Source organism: Phyllostomus discolor, chromosome X (genome assembly GCF_004126475.2).
Source record: "Phyllostomus discolor isolate MPI-MPIP mPhyDis1 chromosome X, mPhyDis1.pri.v3, whole genome shotgun sequence".
NCBI classification, from domain to species: Eukaryota; Metazoa; Chordata; class Mammalia; order Chiroptera; family Phyllostomidae; genus Phyllostomus; species Phyllostomus discolor.
The window spans coordinates 92515001-92532021 of NC_050198.1; the positions used below are offsets into that span (position 1 = coordinate 92515001).

Here is a 17021-nt window from a genome sequence, read left to right on the forward strand (position 1 = left end):
TGTGGGTGTTTTAAGGGACTTTGGAATTTTGATGAAGACATTAGGTCACTACTTGAAGTCTGTATAGCATTAAGTAAACATTTCCTTTCCTTTTCATGAATCTCTGGCATTGAGAGATGTCTTTCCTATAGGCAGCAGACATAACAGACCTGGGGGTTCCTTTCAGTAATAGTATATTGCCCTTGTCCCCACCTTGTCTTCTGTAACAAATCCACCATTGATATACTATATTTTGAAGTATTTTAAGAATAAAGAAAATGCATACTTACCTGTCAGGGGAGATACCATGATTACAAAGGTGGTTTTCCCAAGGCAAGGCTTTTATCCATTGCACTCCAGATGTGCTGACCCTGGCAATTTCCCCAAATGTGGAAAACTTGACTGCATGATTTGTGGTAGTGGGGGACTGCATTCACGTTCTCCCCTGGTTTTGAGTTTTAATGTCAGGCCTACCAAGCTTCCCAGGAACAGTGTTGTGGGGCCATTCACTACTCTGGAGATGTGCTGCCTTAGGAGTTCCTTTTTCTTTTCTTTTCTTTCCTTCTTCTACCCATTTTTTTTTCTTTCCAACATTACCCTGCTACCACTATTCCCAGCCCCCGGCACCCCCCAACTAACCATCATTTGTTCTCCACTTATGAGTCTTACAAAACTGAACACCAAAAAAGTGAGTGGACAGTCTCTCCAAAGGGGACATATACATAACCACTAAAGCTGTGAAAAGATGCTCAATGCCACTAACCAAAATAAAAACCACAATGAGTGGCTATCATAAAAAAATAAAGAAAATACAAATAATAATATAGAATCCAAGTATGTAGCATCTAATTATAAAAATGTTAATATTTAGCCACATTTCCCTCAGATTAAAAATATATTGTGGTAAAATACACATACATAAAATTTGCCACTGTAACTAATTATAAGTGTACAATTCAATGGCATTCATTACATTTATAATGTAATTAATATGCAACTATCATTACTCTGTATTTCTAGTACTTTCATCATCCCAAACAGAAACTCTATACTCACTAAGTAGTAACTCTTCATTCTCCATCTATAAGCCCCTGATATCCTCTAATCTACTTATTGTGTCTATGACCTATTATAGATACTTCATAGAAGGGGAAATACCACACCATATTTGCTTTTTTATGTCTGGCTTCTTTCATTTAGATTAATGCATTTAAGTTTCAACCATCAGAATTTAATTTCTTTTTATGACTAATATTCTACTGTATGTATATACTACATTTTGTTTATCCAGTCGTTTGTTAATGAACCCTTGAGTTATTTCCACCTTTTGGCTACTGTGAATAATGCTGCAATGAACATAGTGACACATATCTGTTTGAGTCCCTGTTTTCAGTTACAAGTAGCATTTCTGGGTCACATAATAATTCTTCTTTTAAATCTATTTTTCATTGTTGTTCAAGTACATTTGTATCCATTTTCACACCACCACTTTCCCCCAACAATTCTGTGTTTAACTTTTTGAAGAACCACCAACCTGTTTTTCCATGACAGCCACTCTATTATACATTCCCACCAGCAATGTACAAAGGTTCTAATTTCTCTATATCCTTGCCAACACTTTTTAATTATAATCATTCTACTAAGGATGAAGAGGTTATGATTTGTATTTCCCTAATAACTAATGATATTAAGCATCTTTTCACACCTTTATTATCCATGTGTATATCTTTGGAGAAATGAGTATTCAAGTACTTCGGTCATTTTTAAAAATTGGATTGTTAGACTTGTTGTGGAGTTGTAGGAGTTTGCCTCAGATTTTTTGAGAAATAAAACATTACCTCCTGGCTGGTGTGACTCAGTGAATTGAGTGCCAGCCTGCTAACTGAAATGTTGCAGGTTCGATTCCCAGTCAGGGCACATGCCTGGGTTGCAGGCCAGGTCCCCAGTTGGGGGCATATGGGAGGCAACCATACATTGATGTTTCTCTCTCTCTCTTTCTCCTTCTCTTCTCCTCTCTCTAAAAATAAATAAATAAATGAAGTTTTTTTTTAATTGCTAAAAAAAAAGAAATAAAACATTAAAATTCAGTTTAAATACCTTTTATATTTGCATCTAATCCTAATATCTCACTCCCTAAATTCATCCAGATGAGACCACTATTTATTTAAAGACGGGTTTATTTATTTATTTATTTATTTATTTATTCCTTCCTTCTTGGACGTAGGGAAGTCCACGTGACATATTTCTGATCAATAAAATATAAGTGCAAGTTGCTAGACATGACTCAACAAGGAAGTTCTTTAAAAAGAGGCAGACTTTACTGGCACCAATTGTTTGTACTCTTCATCCTTCCCTTTCTTCAAGTTTGTAATACTTTTACTATGCTGGACACTGAGCAGCTATCCTTTGGTTATGAAGATGATAAAAAGTCATGTGGGAAATGGCAGAGTGGAAAGCTCAAGGAACCTTAGGTCCCTGGTAGCAATATGTAGTCTCTGTACCAGCCCTAATCAACCTCCTCCAGGGTTCATTTTACATGAGACAAGTAAAATATTTTGTTTTCTAAATTACTCCACTCTTTTTTTAAATATATTTTATTGCTTATGCTATTACAGTTGTCCCATTCCCCCCTTCACTCCCCTCCACCCTGTACACCCTCTCCCACCCACTTCCCCCCCTTTAGTTCATGTCCATGTGTCATATTTATAAGTTCTTCAGCTTCTACATTTCTCATACTACTCTTACTGCCCCGCTGTCTATTTCCTACCTACAATCTATGCTACTTATTCTCTGTACCTTTTCCCCCTCTCTCTTCCTCCCACTCTCCTGTTGATAACCCTCCATGTGATCTCCATTTCCATGGTTCTGCTCCTGTTCTAGTTGTTTGCTTAGTTTCTTTTGGTTTTGCTTTAGGTGTGGTTGTTAATAATTGTGAGTTTGCTGTCCTTTTACTATACATGTTTTTTTAAATCTTCTTTTCTTAGATAAGTCCCTTTAACATTTCATAAAATAAGGACTTGGTGATAATGAACTCCTTTAACTTGACCTTATCTGAGAAGCACTTTATTGGCCCTTCCATTCTAAATGAAAGCTTTGCTGGATAGAGTAATCTGGGATATAGGTCCTTGTCTTTCATGACTTGGAATATTTCTTTCCAGCCCCTTCTTGCCTGTAAGGTCTCTTTGGAGAAATCAGCTGACAGTCTGATGGGAACTCCTTTGTAGGTGACTGTCCCCTTATCTCTTGCTGCTTCTAGGATTCTCTCCTTCATTTTTACCTTGGCTAATGTAATTATGATGTGCCTTGGTGTGTTTCTTCTTGGGTCCAACTTCTTTGGGACTCTCTAAGCTTCCTGGACTTCCTGGAAGTCTATTTCCTTTGCCAGAATGGGGAAGTTCTCCTTTATTATTTGTTCAAATACGTTTTCAATGTGTTGCTTTACCTCTTCCCCTTCTGGTACCCCTATAATTTGGATGTTGGAATGTTTAAAGGTGTCCTGGAGGTTCCTAAGTTTCTCCTCATTTTTTTGAACTCTTATTTCTCCATTCTTTCCTGTATGGTTGTTTCTTTCTTCCTTCTGGTCCATTCTATTGTTTTGAGTCCCAGTTTCCTTCCCATCACTGTTGGTTCCCTGTGCATTTTTCTTCATTTCTCTTATGGTAACCTGCATTTGTTCATCTAATTTGTGACCAAAATCAACCAATTCTGTGAGCTTCCTGATCACCAGTGTTTTGAACTGGGCATCTGATAGGTTAGCTATCTCTTAATCACTCAAAAGGATGAGTTCTGAGGCACTGATTTGTGCTTCTGTTTGAGCCATCTCTCTCTCTCTCTCTCTCTCTCTCTCTCTCTCTCTTTTTTGGTCTGGTCACTCCTATTACAGTGAGGGGCGGAGCCTTAGGTGTTCACCAGGGCTGGGCACCCCAGTTGCTAGATTGTGATGTTGTATGTGAGGGTGAGGTCGAGAGGGATCAATGGTGGTAGCTCCGTTCTCTGTGGGATCTCAGTCCCTTCTCTGGGATCCTGGGTTGTGTGCTCTGCCCTGCTCCACAATCGCCACCTCACTGGGTCTGCCAGCTGCCGTTGCGTACTCAGGGTCCACCCACAATCTTGTGCGCCCCAGATGCCTTACACGCTCCTGGTTGCCTTATGCACCCTGTTCTCCGCCCTGCAACCCCGCGCCTGGCTGCTCGTCTCCGCCCCTCCTACCGGTCTGGATGAACAGGTCTATTTCAACTTCTTGGCTGTCCGACTTCCATTCAGATAAATTCTCTCTCAGTTCTGGGTGTTATTCTGCCTCTAAATTGTTGTTGTTCCAATCTTGGTTGTGCGTGGAGGTACGGTGCATCCACCTTTGCCTCCATCTTGCCGGAAGTCGGAATTACTCCACTCTTAATGTTTCCTGTCATGAACACCTGAACACAATCCTTAACTGTTACAATAAAGTCTTATTTCATGACCTGTAATGATTCATTTTATGTGTCAACTTGACTGGGCTAAGGGTTGCCGAGATAGCTGGTCAAACATTATTTCTGGGTGTATCTGCAAAGGGCATCTCTGGAAGAGATTAGCATTTCTTTCATTCTTTGTTTCTTTCTTTCTTTTTTGGTTGCTATCATATTTTTATTTTTATTTTTTAAATGTATTTTATTGATTATGCTATTATCAATAGCATACCCCATTTGTTGTCCTATAGTTGTCCCATTTGTTCTCTGCTTCTTTCCCTTCCTTCCTGAACCCCCCTCCCACCAGCATTCCCCCACATTAGTTCATGTCCAAGGGTCATACATATAAGATCTTTGGCTTCTCCATTTCCCATACTATTTTAACCTCCCTTCTTATTTTCTACCTACCATTTATGCTTCTTATTCCCTGTATCTTTTCCCCCACCCTCTCCCTGCACCCTCCCTGCTAATAGCCCTCCATATGATCCCCATTTCTGTGATTCTGTTCCTGTTCTAGTTGTTTGCTTAGGGGTTTTTTTTTTAGATTCAGTAGTTCATAGTTGTGAGTTTGTTGTAATTTCACTGTTCATATTTTTTATGATATTTTTCTTAGATAAGTCCCTTTAACATTTCATATAATGAGGGCTTGGTGATGATGAACTCCTTGAACTTAATCTTATCTGGGAAACACTTTATCTGTCCCCCTCCATTCTAAATGAGAGCTTTGCTGGATAGAGTAATCTTGGATGTAGGTCCTTCCATTTCATGACTTAGAATACTTCTTTGCAGCCCCTTCTTGCCTGCAAGGTTTCTTTTGAGAAATCAGCTGATAGTCTTATGGGAACTCCTTTGTAGGTAACTGTCTCCTTTCTTTTTCCTGCTTTTAAGATTCTTTCATCATCTTTCATCTTGGGTAATGTAATTATGATGTGCCTTGGTGTAAGCTTCCTTGGGTCCAATTTCTTTGGGACTCGGTGAGCTTCCTGGACTTCCTGGAAGTCTATTCCCTTTGCCATATTAGGGAAGTTTTCCTTCAATATTTTTTTTCAAATAAGTTTTCAATTTCTTGTTCCTCCTCTTCTCTTTCTGGTGCCCCTATGATTCAGGTGTTGGAGTATTTAAAGCTGTCCCAGAGGTTCCTAAGCCTCTCTCATTTTTTTTTGCATTTGTGTGTCTTGATTCCATTCTGTTTGGATGCTTATTTCTTCCTTTTGTTCCAAATCGTCGATCTGAGTCCTGGTTTCCTTCCTGTCACTGTTGGTTCCTTTTACATTTTGCTTTATTTCACTTTGCATAGCCTTAACTTCTTCCTCTACTGTGAGACCATACTTAACCATTTCTGTGAGCAACCTGATTACCAGTGTTTTGAACTCTGCATCTGATAGGTTGGCTATCTCTTTGTCACTTAGTTCTCTTTTTGGAAGCTTTGATCTGTTCTTTCATTTGGGCCATATTTTTTTTTGTCTCAGCTTGCTTGTTATGTAGTGAGGGGTGGAGCCTTAGGTATTCCCCAGGGCAGGACAACCCATGTCACTGTGTTGTAGCTCCTGTATGAGAGGGAACAATGCTGCTTGCTCAGCTCTTGTCTGGCTTTCAGTCACATCCCCCACTACCCACAAGCAAATTGGGCCCTTCTGTGCTGATTCTGGGGTGGGTGGGTTTGTGTACATTTTAGGATCCTGTGGGTCTCTCCAATGAACTCTTATGTGAGACTGGGTATTTCTCCTGCCACTGCAACCCCCATAGGTTTTTACAACCAGAGGTTTTGAGGATTTAGCCTCCTGAGTTGGACCCCTGGTTTGTGTTGTCTCTCTTGCTCCCCAGTTATTCCTCCTGGTTTGTCCACATGCATATGTGGGACCACCCAGCCCACCACTTGCAGCCTCACCTTTCCCCAGTCCTCCAGCCTCCACTTTTCTGCAAGTTCTCTCCACCCCAGGTGCCCATCTCCACCCCTCCTACTGGTCTGATTGAATGTTTCTTCTTTAACTCCTTGGTTATCAGATTTTCATACAGGTCAATTTTCTGGTAGTTCTGATTATTTTTTGTTTTAAAATTGTTGTCCTTCTTTTGGTTGTGTGAGGAGGCAAAATATATCTTCCTACACCTCCATCTTGGTCAGAAGTCCAAGATTAGCATTTCAATTAGTAGACTGAGTAAAGAAGATGGGCCACACTATTATGGATGGGCCTCATGCAATTCCTTGAGTGTCTAAATAGAACAAAAAGATTAAGGAAAGATAAATTCACTCTCTGCTTCAGCTCAGACATCCATCTTTTTTCTCTTGCTCTCAGACATTAGTGTGCCTGGTTCTTGAGATTTTCAATTCTTACTGAAACTTACACTATTGCCTGCCCTGCTTCTCAGGCCTTTAGATTTGAGCTAGAACTATACCACCAGCTTTTCTGAGCCTCCATCTTGCAGACTGCAGATACTGGGACTTAGCCACTATAAATGCATAAGCCAATCCCTCATAGTAAATCTCTTTCTGTATGTATCTCATTACTTCTGTTTCTTTGGAGAACCTTTATACATCACCTTCAATAATATTTGAAGTCTTCACAGCCTCCACAAAGTCTTTCACAACTGTTGTTAAATTTACTACTAGGTGGTTATAATTTTTTTTGTTATTTAAAATAAAAAATTTTCCTTTGTAATGACAGTTTCAAATTGGCTGATGCTATTCAGTATACAGGAGAGTTATAATAAATTATTCCACATTAATTGTTTACCTTAAAACTGTTACTTTCTTGATTCTAATAGTTGGTAGAGGTCACTGAAATTTCTGTGTAGATAATTCTATCATGTGTGAATAAAGACAATTGGATTTCTTCCTTTTTATTCTTTCTTCTCCCTTACATTTTAAAAACTTTTTCTTCTCTTATTGCAATGGTTAGGCCCTCCATTACAATGTTGAATAGAATTTTTTGCTAGATCCCCTTTACTGAGTTAACAGAGTTTATTTGTAGTGTATTGGGAGCTTTTTAAAAAATTATGAATGGGCATTATGTTTGATCAGATATGTTTTCTATATATCTTGAAATTATAACACTTTTTTCTTTCTGACAACATGGGTGGAAATGGAGAATATTATGCTAAGTGAAGTAAGCCGGTTGGTGAAAGACAAATACCATATAGTCTCACCTATAACAGGAATCTAATGAACAAAGTAAACTAATGAACCACAAGCTAAAACAAAAATAGAACCACAAGCATGGAAACATGAAACAAACTGAAAGTGACCAGAAGGGAGTGGAGAGGGGGATAATGACAGAAAGAAAGGGAAAGGACTAGACAAAGAGACATATGAAAAGATGCTCAGCATCACTAGCCATCAGAGAGATGCAAATTAAAACCACAATGAGATACCGCTTCACATCAGTCAGAATGGCCATCATAAACAAATCAACAGTATTGGAGAGGATGTGAAGAAAAGGGAATCCTAGTGCACTTTTGGTGGGAATTCAGACTGGTGCAGCCACTGTGGAAAACAGTATGGAATTTCCTCAGAAAACTAAAAATGGAACTGCCTTTTGACCCAGCAATTCCACTGCTGGGATTATATCCTAAGAGCCCTGAAACATCAATCCAAAAGAACCTATGCACCCCAATGTTCATAGCAGCACAATTTTTAATAGCCAAGTGATGGAAGCAACCTATGTGTCCATCAGTAAATGAGTGGATCAAAAAACTGTGTTACACTTACACAATGGAATACTATGCAGCAGAAAGAAAGAGGGAGCTCCTACCCTTTGAGACAGCATGATGGAACTGGAAAGCATTATGCTAAGTGAAATAAGCCAAGTGGTGAGGGACAAATACCATATGACCTTACCTTTAACTGGAACATAATCAACAAAAGAAAAAAGCAAACAAAATATACCCAGAAACATTGAAAATAAGAACAATCTAACAATAGCCAGAGGAGGGGGGGGGGCGGGACAATAGTGAGAAGGGTTTTTAGGAACTACTATAAAGGACACATGAACAAAACCAATAGCAGGTAGAAGCAAGGAGGGGAGGTGGGAATGGCTGGGGTTGGAGGACAGTGGTGGGGGAAAATGCAGACAACTGTAACTGAACAACAATAAAATAATTTTAAAAAATCAAAAAAGAACAAGTATGAATAACCCAAAGACATAGACTACAGGGTGGGAATTGACTATGGGAGCAGGGCAGGGGTAGGCTGGACAGAGAAGGGCAAAGGGGGAAAAATTGGGACAAGTGTAATAGAAAAACAAGTAAAACAAAGAAAACAACATTTGTTTCTTCTTAGTCTTTCAATCTGGTGGTATGATGAATTAAAATGATAGATTCTGAACACTGAACCATATCAAAGAATTTGGACAGATGACAAGCCTCCTCACAGTATTCTCAAGTATTGTCATCTATTTTGTCAGACGAGACAGTTCTTAAAGGCATTTCATTTTATGTAAATTTTAGTTTCTCCTCCTCCTGCAGAGTTTGGGTCATATGACATTTCTCTTTGTGCTAGAAAGCTATTTCCCTACTAAATCATATTTGAAGCATTGAAAACATTATGGGCCACTTCAATATCAGCTCACATTTAATGCCAAACTTTAAAATGATCTCTTATTTTCAAATGCTTGAAGATAAAAAAAAATTTACCTATATAATGAACTTTATGTTTTGATATATTTAATTTCATATTTCTATGTGTTTCTAGTGACAGTCTGACATGTTACTGGAAACTGATTTACTACATATTTAATTATGTAGAAAATTAATAAATGTATTATGAAAAAGACTGCTTAGGTATAGGGGAAGTAGTAATTTTATCTAGTATCTCTGTATATCATGGATATTGATCTGGTGGTCAATGGTATGGGGAAAAAAAACACAGGTTTGTTTAGTTAGTACAGTGAGTTGGGCCCTTAAAAACTGAATTGGGCCCTGATGGGTATGGCTCAGTAGACTGAGTGCTGTCTCCAAAACTGAAAAGTCCCCAGTTTGATTCCCAGTTAGGGCACATGCCTGGGTTGTAGGCCAGATCCCCGGTTGGTGGTGTGTGAGAGGACACAGATCAACGTTCTCCCTTCCATCCATTTTCCTAAAATCAAATAAGTAAAACATTTTTTAAAAACTGAATTGGAACATTTACTTGACCTGCCCAGCCACTGAAGACATTTCACTTCATGATTCCTGTCAGTATATTTAAAATAAGAATTTTCAACTATAACTCATCTTTGTAATATTATTTTCTAGAAATTATGAAATATTTATTATACACTAATATGTGCATAATAAATCTAATCTTTTTTTTTAAAAAAGTATGTTTTCATTCAAATTAAAACCCTGTAAGGCAGATATTGTCATCCTATGTGATAGATAAGGAAACTGAGTTTCAAAAGATTGCACCACTTGCTCACCAAAATCAGATCTGTTTTCTAAACATGTATTCTTTTTAATAAATTCCCCAGCAATGTGAATTTCTTTTCTTGTATTTCATTTTATACTTACACTATCCAAGAGCTGTTATTAGTAAGTTGCTTTAAGTGGAGTCAGAAGCCATTATGTATTTCACCAAATTTGATAAAGTGCTTTCAGGATTGCAATTAATTAAATTCAGAAGCTATGCCAGTGGTGGTCTCTGATATTTAGAATTTCATCTTTCCTTCCATAAACTAAGGAAATGAATGTAATACAAGTCATATTTCTGGATGTTCATGATGTATACAGTTGACAGTTTAGATTTTAAAAGAAGATTCACAGGTTAATTTATAGCCCAATTCCCTGCCAAATAATTATTGAGTTAATCTGTGTTTGAGGTCTGCCAGAATGACTCTCTGGTACTAAGGTGTAAAGGCACTGGGGAGTGGTCCTAAGAGGGAAGCTTTGCCTTTTCATTGCTCAGAGCTAGATTCTTTCTGCAAAGTCAAACATAAAGGCTAAAGAAATAGAATACAGACCAGCAAGAGGGATAAAAAGTACCTTTCAGTTAAGGTTTTTTGTTTTTTCAGAAAGTTCAAACAAAATAACTTTCTATGATTTTTAAAAACATGCCACTTAAGATGTATTTTTAATTAAGGAACAGAATTATAGAAGGTAAAAGATGCCAAAATTAATTTACATTTTACAGAGAGGAGAAACTTTAAATATGAAGAACAATGAAAAAATAAAAAATGCCAATTTAAAATAAATAAACGTTAAAGAAAATAAAGTGGATTGAATCAAGAATATAGCACAATGATTGATGGCAGAGTAAATAGGTACATAATGATTCAAGTATAAATCTAAATGTTGCCTCCTGTACATGTCTTCTATGACTTTGAGCCAGCTCTAAGAACCTCAGCTAACTCAATTCTGTTGGTTTATTAACACAACACTGATTCTATGGGATTCTTGTAAAGATTAAACTGGATAATACTTGCACTGTGTTTTTTTTTTACTCCATTGTAAGCAATTGATAAATGCTTTTTTACAGTTCCTTTCCCTTTCCTCAGTGTAAACAAATATCTCTGCAAATACAACAGCATGATATAATTGACAGAACACCTGATTTGATTTTAAAAGAACTGGTAAATGACCTTGGGAAAGTCAGTTCACATCTTTGGCCTTCAGATTACTCACCTATAAAAATGAGCATTGATTCATTTAACACTTGTTCAAGGTTACAGAGCTAGCAAGTGTTGAATCCATACAAAGTCCTGACTCACAATCTGGGTTCTTTTTTGCTCTAACTTAGCCATCATATGGTATCCTGTGAGTTCGTGATATAATAGAAAGTGTACTATGTAAACACCATCCCTATGCCTAACCCATTCCTGATCACCAATGACAACAAAGAAAGTAAAATGTTACAGCATAGGATCCAAGATAGTGGCAGAGTGGGTAGATGTTACACTTACTTCCTCCCAGGAGCAAGCAACTTGAAAAACCAACTGAAAACAGTGTTGTATAGCTTTGGGGGAAGGAGCCATTACTACCACTTTCCTGTTAAACTTGCTGGTGCATCTCCTCCACAGGAGATCAGCTAGCTCCACTCTCTGGCTTCCTGGTGGCCCACCCGCCACAACTCCTGATGGCTTCACCCTGCCAAGGTCTGGGCAGAATTTGGGACAGTAAGAGTTATGTGGCTCTGTGGCAGGGGTCACACCCCTCACCATCCCCTAAGCTTGACCAGCACCTCCTCCTCAATGGAGATCAACTAGCTCCATTATCCCAATTCCTGGTGGCCCCACCCTGCTGAGATCAAGCTCCAGGCAGAATCTGGCATAGACTAAGTTATGTGGCTCTAAGACAAGAGCCATTTTTTCCACTGTATGACTGACCAGTGCAGAGCCCTCCCTTCACATGGCCAAATATAGGTCTGTTTGGGCCTAATAAACTCTGCTGGCCTCACCCTGGTCACTCCTTGAAACCCCACTCTCTCACAAAGGTGTGTGAGCACCCAGACAGTGGCAGCTAGACTTGGTACCCCAGGGACATTTGACAAGTGGTCTCAGAGCCAGCACAGGCACCAAGATTGAATCTGTACCTATCTACAACAAAATAAAGGATAAAAACCACAAGATCATATCAATAGATACAGAAAAGGCATTTGATAACGTTCAGCACCCATTTATGGCAAAACTCTCAGCAAAGTGGGAATAGAGGGAATATACCTCAATGTAATACAAACCATATATGACAAACCCACAGCCAACATCATACTGAATGGGAAAAAATTATAAGCATTGCCATTAGGAATGGTAACAAGACAGGCATTTCTACTTTGCCCACTGTTATTCAACATAGTACTGTAAGTCCTAGCCACAGCAATCGGACAAGAAGAAGAAATAAAAAGCATCCAAATTGGAAAGAAAGAAGTAAAACTGTCATTTGTAGATGACAAGATACTGTATATAGAGGAACCTACTAAAGATTTCTCTAAAAAAAACTACTATAACTGATGAACTAATTTAGTAAAGAAACAGGATACAAAACAAATCAAGAAATCAGTTACATTTTTATATACCAGTAACAAACTATCAGAAAGGGGAACTAAAAAAAATCTCATTTACAATTGCATCAAAAATAAAATAAAATACCTTGGAATAAATTTATCCAAAAATATAAAACATCTGTAATCATAAAATTATAAGATACTAAGGAAACTGAAGAAGATACAAATAAGTGGAAGCATATATCGTGTTCATGGATAGGAAGAATTAACATCATTAAAATGTCCATAGTACCTAAAGCAATCTATAGATTCGACCCAATTTTTATCAAGATATCAAAAGTAGCCCTGGCTGGCATAGCTCAGTGGATTGAGTGCAGGCTGCGAACCAAAGTGTCGCAGGTTCGATTCCCAGTCAGGGCACATGCCTGGGTTGCAGCCCATGACCCCCAGCAACCGCACATTGATGTTTCTCTCTCTCTCTATCTCCCTCCCTTCCCTCTCTGAAAATAAATAAATAAATAAAAGATATCAAAAGCATATTTCACAGAAGTAAAACAATATTCCAAACGTTTATTCAGAATCACAAAAGACACAGAATAACCACAGCAATCTTCAGAAAGAAGAAGAAAGCTGAGGGCATCATACCACCCAAGATCAAACTATACTATAAGGCCATAGTAATCAAAACAGCATGGTACTGACATAAAAACAGACATATAGATCAATGGAACAGAACAGAGAGCCAAGAAATGGTCAATTAATATTTGAAAAAAGAGGCAAGAACATACTATGGGGTAAAAATAGTCTATTCGGTAAATGGTGTTGGGAAAATTGGACAGACATGTGGAATAAAATGATATTAGACCACCTTGTTACACCATATGCAAGAATAAATTCAAAATAGATTAAAGACTTAAATGTTAGACTCAAAACCATAAAGATCCTAGAAAAAACATAGGCAGTAAAATCTTGGACATTTCTGGCAGCAATATTGTTTCTGATATATCACCTTGGCCAAAAGAAACAAGAAAAAATAAACAAATTGAACTACATGAAAAAAATATTTTTTGCACAGCAAAAGAAACCATCAACAAAATGAAAAGACAACCCACTGAATGGGAGAACATATTCACAAATAGTACATCTCATAAAGGGCTAATATCCAAATTTTATAAAGCACTTACAAAACTCAACACACGCACACACACACACCAAACAATCCACTTAAAAAATGAACAAAGGACCTGAATAGACACTTCTTCAAAGAGGACGTACATGATGGCCAATAGACACATGAAAAGATGTTCTATGTCACTAATCATCAGAGAAATGCAAATTAAAATCACAATGATACATCACCTCACACATGTCAGAATGGCTGTCATCAATATATCAACAAACAAGTGTTGGTGAGGATGTGGAGAAAAGGGAACTTGCATGCATTCTTGGCAGGTATTGCAGACTGGTGCAGCCACTGTGGAAAGCAGTATGGAGTTACCTCAAAAAATTAAAAATGGAACTACCTTATGACCCAGAGATTCCACTTCTGGGAATATATCTAAGGAACTCCAAAACACTAACTAGAAAGAATATATGCAACCCTGTGTCCATTGCAGTGTTACTAGTATTTACAATAGCCAAGATCTGGAAACAGCCCAAATGCCCATCAGTAGATGAGTGGGTAAAAAAGCTGTGGTGCATTTACACACTATTTACTATGCAGCAGTAAAAAAAAAAAAAAAATGGAAATCGTACCCTTTGCGACAGCATGGATAGACCTGGAGAGTACTATGCTAAGTGGAATAAGCCAGTCAAAGAAAGACAAGTATCATATGACTTCACTTATGTGTGAAATGTGATGAATAAAATAAACCAACAACCAAAAAAAGAAAAGACTCATAGATACTCATAACAGACTGACAGCTGTCAGAGAGCATGGGGGTCATGCAGCTGGCTGAGAAAGGTGAAGGGATTAAGAGAAAAATTATCATAGACACAGACAGTAGTATGGTGATTACCAGAGAGAAAGACAAGCAGGGGGTAGAAGAGGGTAAAGGGGGATAAATGGTAGTGGAAGGAGACTTGACTTGGGGTGGTGAACACACAATGCAATATACAGATGTTATAGAATTATACACCTGAAATCTACATAATTTTATTAACTCATGTCACCCCAATAAATTCAATGAAACAAAAGGATTAAAAGAAATACTATAGCATAGACTACAGCAGAAGCTTAACAGGGTTTTTCTAAAACCTTAGTATTTATTATCAGTGCATAAGGGTCATGAAGTTCCATATTTTCCTATGAGAATGCATGCATACATGCATACATACATATGCATGCATGGTTCCTTTTCTATAAAGAATAGATTATAGGTACAATTATTTTAAGGTTATTTACAAGGTGACGAACAAACCTTGAGGTTTTGCAACCCAACTGCTGTATGACCATAAGCAAGTCACTTTACCACTTGGAGCCCACGGGTGAATAGAGAGAGAGAATAAACGTGAGTGAGCCTAAGGGGGAAGATTTATTGTCTATTATGACAATCTCAGAAGTCACATAGTATCACTTCTGACAAGGTTCTCTGAAGCACACTACACCTAACACTAAATACCACTGTTCATATCCCTCAAATAATCATACCCACATACCATCATGAGAGGATACATTTAAAATGTATTCAATCATCTCTACCTGACTTGTTATAAACAAACACATCTTGCACACCCATACACCTGGTGTCTTTGCAATATCTACTAGATAATGGCAAGTTTTCAATGCCTCTTGGCACATTATTTTAAAAGGCTATGCTTCATTTTCCTTCACTGAAGATATTGCTCAAAAGCAGTGTTTATGCAGACCTCCCAGACAAAACAAAAAAGAACATGTTCATTTGTAACTGTCAAATTAATTGCAAATTATTTTTCATTCAACTGAGAACAAAATAATTTCATGACAAGAAGAATTTGCTACATAGCAAAGTCATGGTGAAAAAAAGTCAAGGGTGAATTAATTGAACCAGGTGCCAGGTTCTGATAAATTTAGCAAGGACAGACTAGTTGACTTAATATTTTTTATTAAGGGGGAAAACATTAAAAAGAAGTCATCCCCAAATAAATCAGTAAGTCTGTTAAAAAAATCTCAGAAATGATTAATGATACTTTAAGAAGAACCAATTTTTTCCTATCAATCTGTCTCCCTTTTGTATATGGCTAGAACAAGGCTTTTTAAATCAATAAGAAGCAATATATAAAGTATTCTTCATTTAGACCTGATTTCACATTTTCTTGTTATACCATAAGACAATGAATATGTTGATTTGTTTGGGTGGCCTAAACTGACGTTTTCAATTTTTCTGTAAATATAAACTCATTAGCCCCATCAACTGTTACTCCACTATAACAATCCTAAGATTGAAGTGATTATTTTCACTAATGACTTAACTGTTGGAAATCGTATCAGTCTGGACATATTAAGGTATGCTTCAGCAAAATAAACAGCACCCCAAATCTCACTGGTTTAACAAGAAACATTTATTTTAAGTGCATATGACACGCTCAGAGTGGACTACCTGGGCTCTATGTGGATTTTAGTTGCTCAAAGATTTAGGCAAAAGGAGCATTCATCCTCCCAAAATTTGCTGGCTGCTGTGTCAGATGGTAAAAGCAGCATTGGAGAATCTTGTACTTCCAAAGAAGGGTCAGATACACTGGCCAGTTCAAGTCAGTCCCATTCAGCCCCCCAAAAGCCAGAAAATGGTTCTGTGTACTCAGAATAGGAAAGAATCAGAAATTTTTGGTGAGCACTGTTCATGACTAACACACAACTTAATGATTAAGATCAAAGAGCCAGGGAAAGATGAGCAGACATGAATGAACCAGAGTAGAAGAGAATTCCTAGGTAAATTCATTAGATGGAAGCTACTTCCCCAACTGAAATGCAGTATAGGTAGGGTATGCACTCTTTGTAGGATAGGAAGGCTGGAAACAGTTGGAGTGCCAGAAATGGAACAACATAAGCACTTAAAAGACAGCTAACCAGGTAAATGGATCACTCTTCTATAGGCCCACTTGGTTCCCCACATTTGTAAAACAAATACCAGAATGATGTTATAGTTAAGAAAGGTAAGCCATCATAGTTTTATTGTGGAAATAATTTGTCAATTTTCATATTTTCACATTAACTTAGTTGGAACCCAGTATTAGATAATGCTTTGTTTTACTTTTGATTTTGGACATAAGTGCAGAGTGTTGAGGTATTTGCATTACCATACTGGACACGGCGAGGCCCCTCTTCTCTTTTACGTATTTTTCCATTTCATTTGCTTTTTTGTTCCCCATTTTCTTCCCTCCATAGAGGGCAATTCCAATCTGTTTGATACACAACCTTTTCATTTGTATTTTGCAAAATGTGTATTTTTCTGTGTGCATGCATTTTAAATTTATGAAAATGGTACTTTACTATACTTCATTTTATTTCTTCCCTTTTTCACTCAGTGTTATGATTTCTAAACTACCCATGTATATATCTACATGTAATTGAATACTTGTAACTATTGCATTGTACTAGAGGTGTGCAGGTACTACATTTTACTTATCCACTTGCCTGCCAATAAATTCTAAAACTGCCTCCAATTCCCTACTCCTCCAAATAACACTACAATGTACATCCTTGCACGTGTTTC

At 37.6% G+C, this 17021-nt stretch overlaps 1 non-coding gene across 1 annotated transcript; it reads left to right on the forward strand.

The window, feature by feature from the left end:
* The first annotated feature begins 261 nt into the window (after positions 1 to 261).
* On the forward strand, positions 262 to 427 carry LOC114505906. Its single transcript, XR_003685357.1, has one exon. It is a non-coding gene; the product is annotated as a U1 spliceosomal RNA (small nuclear RNA).
* The last annotated feature ends 16594 nt before the right edge of the window (positions 428 to 17021 follow it).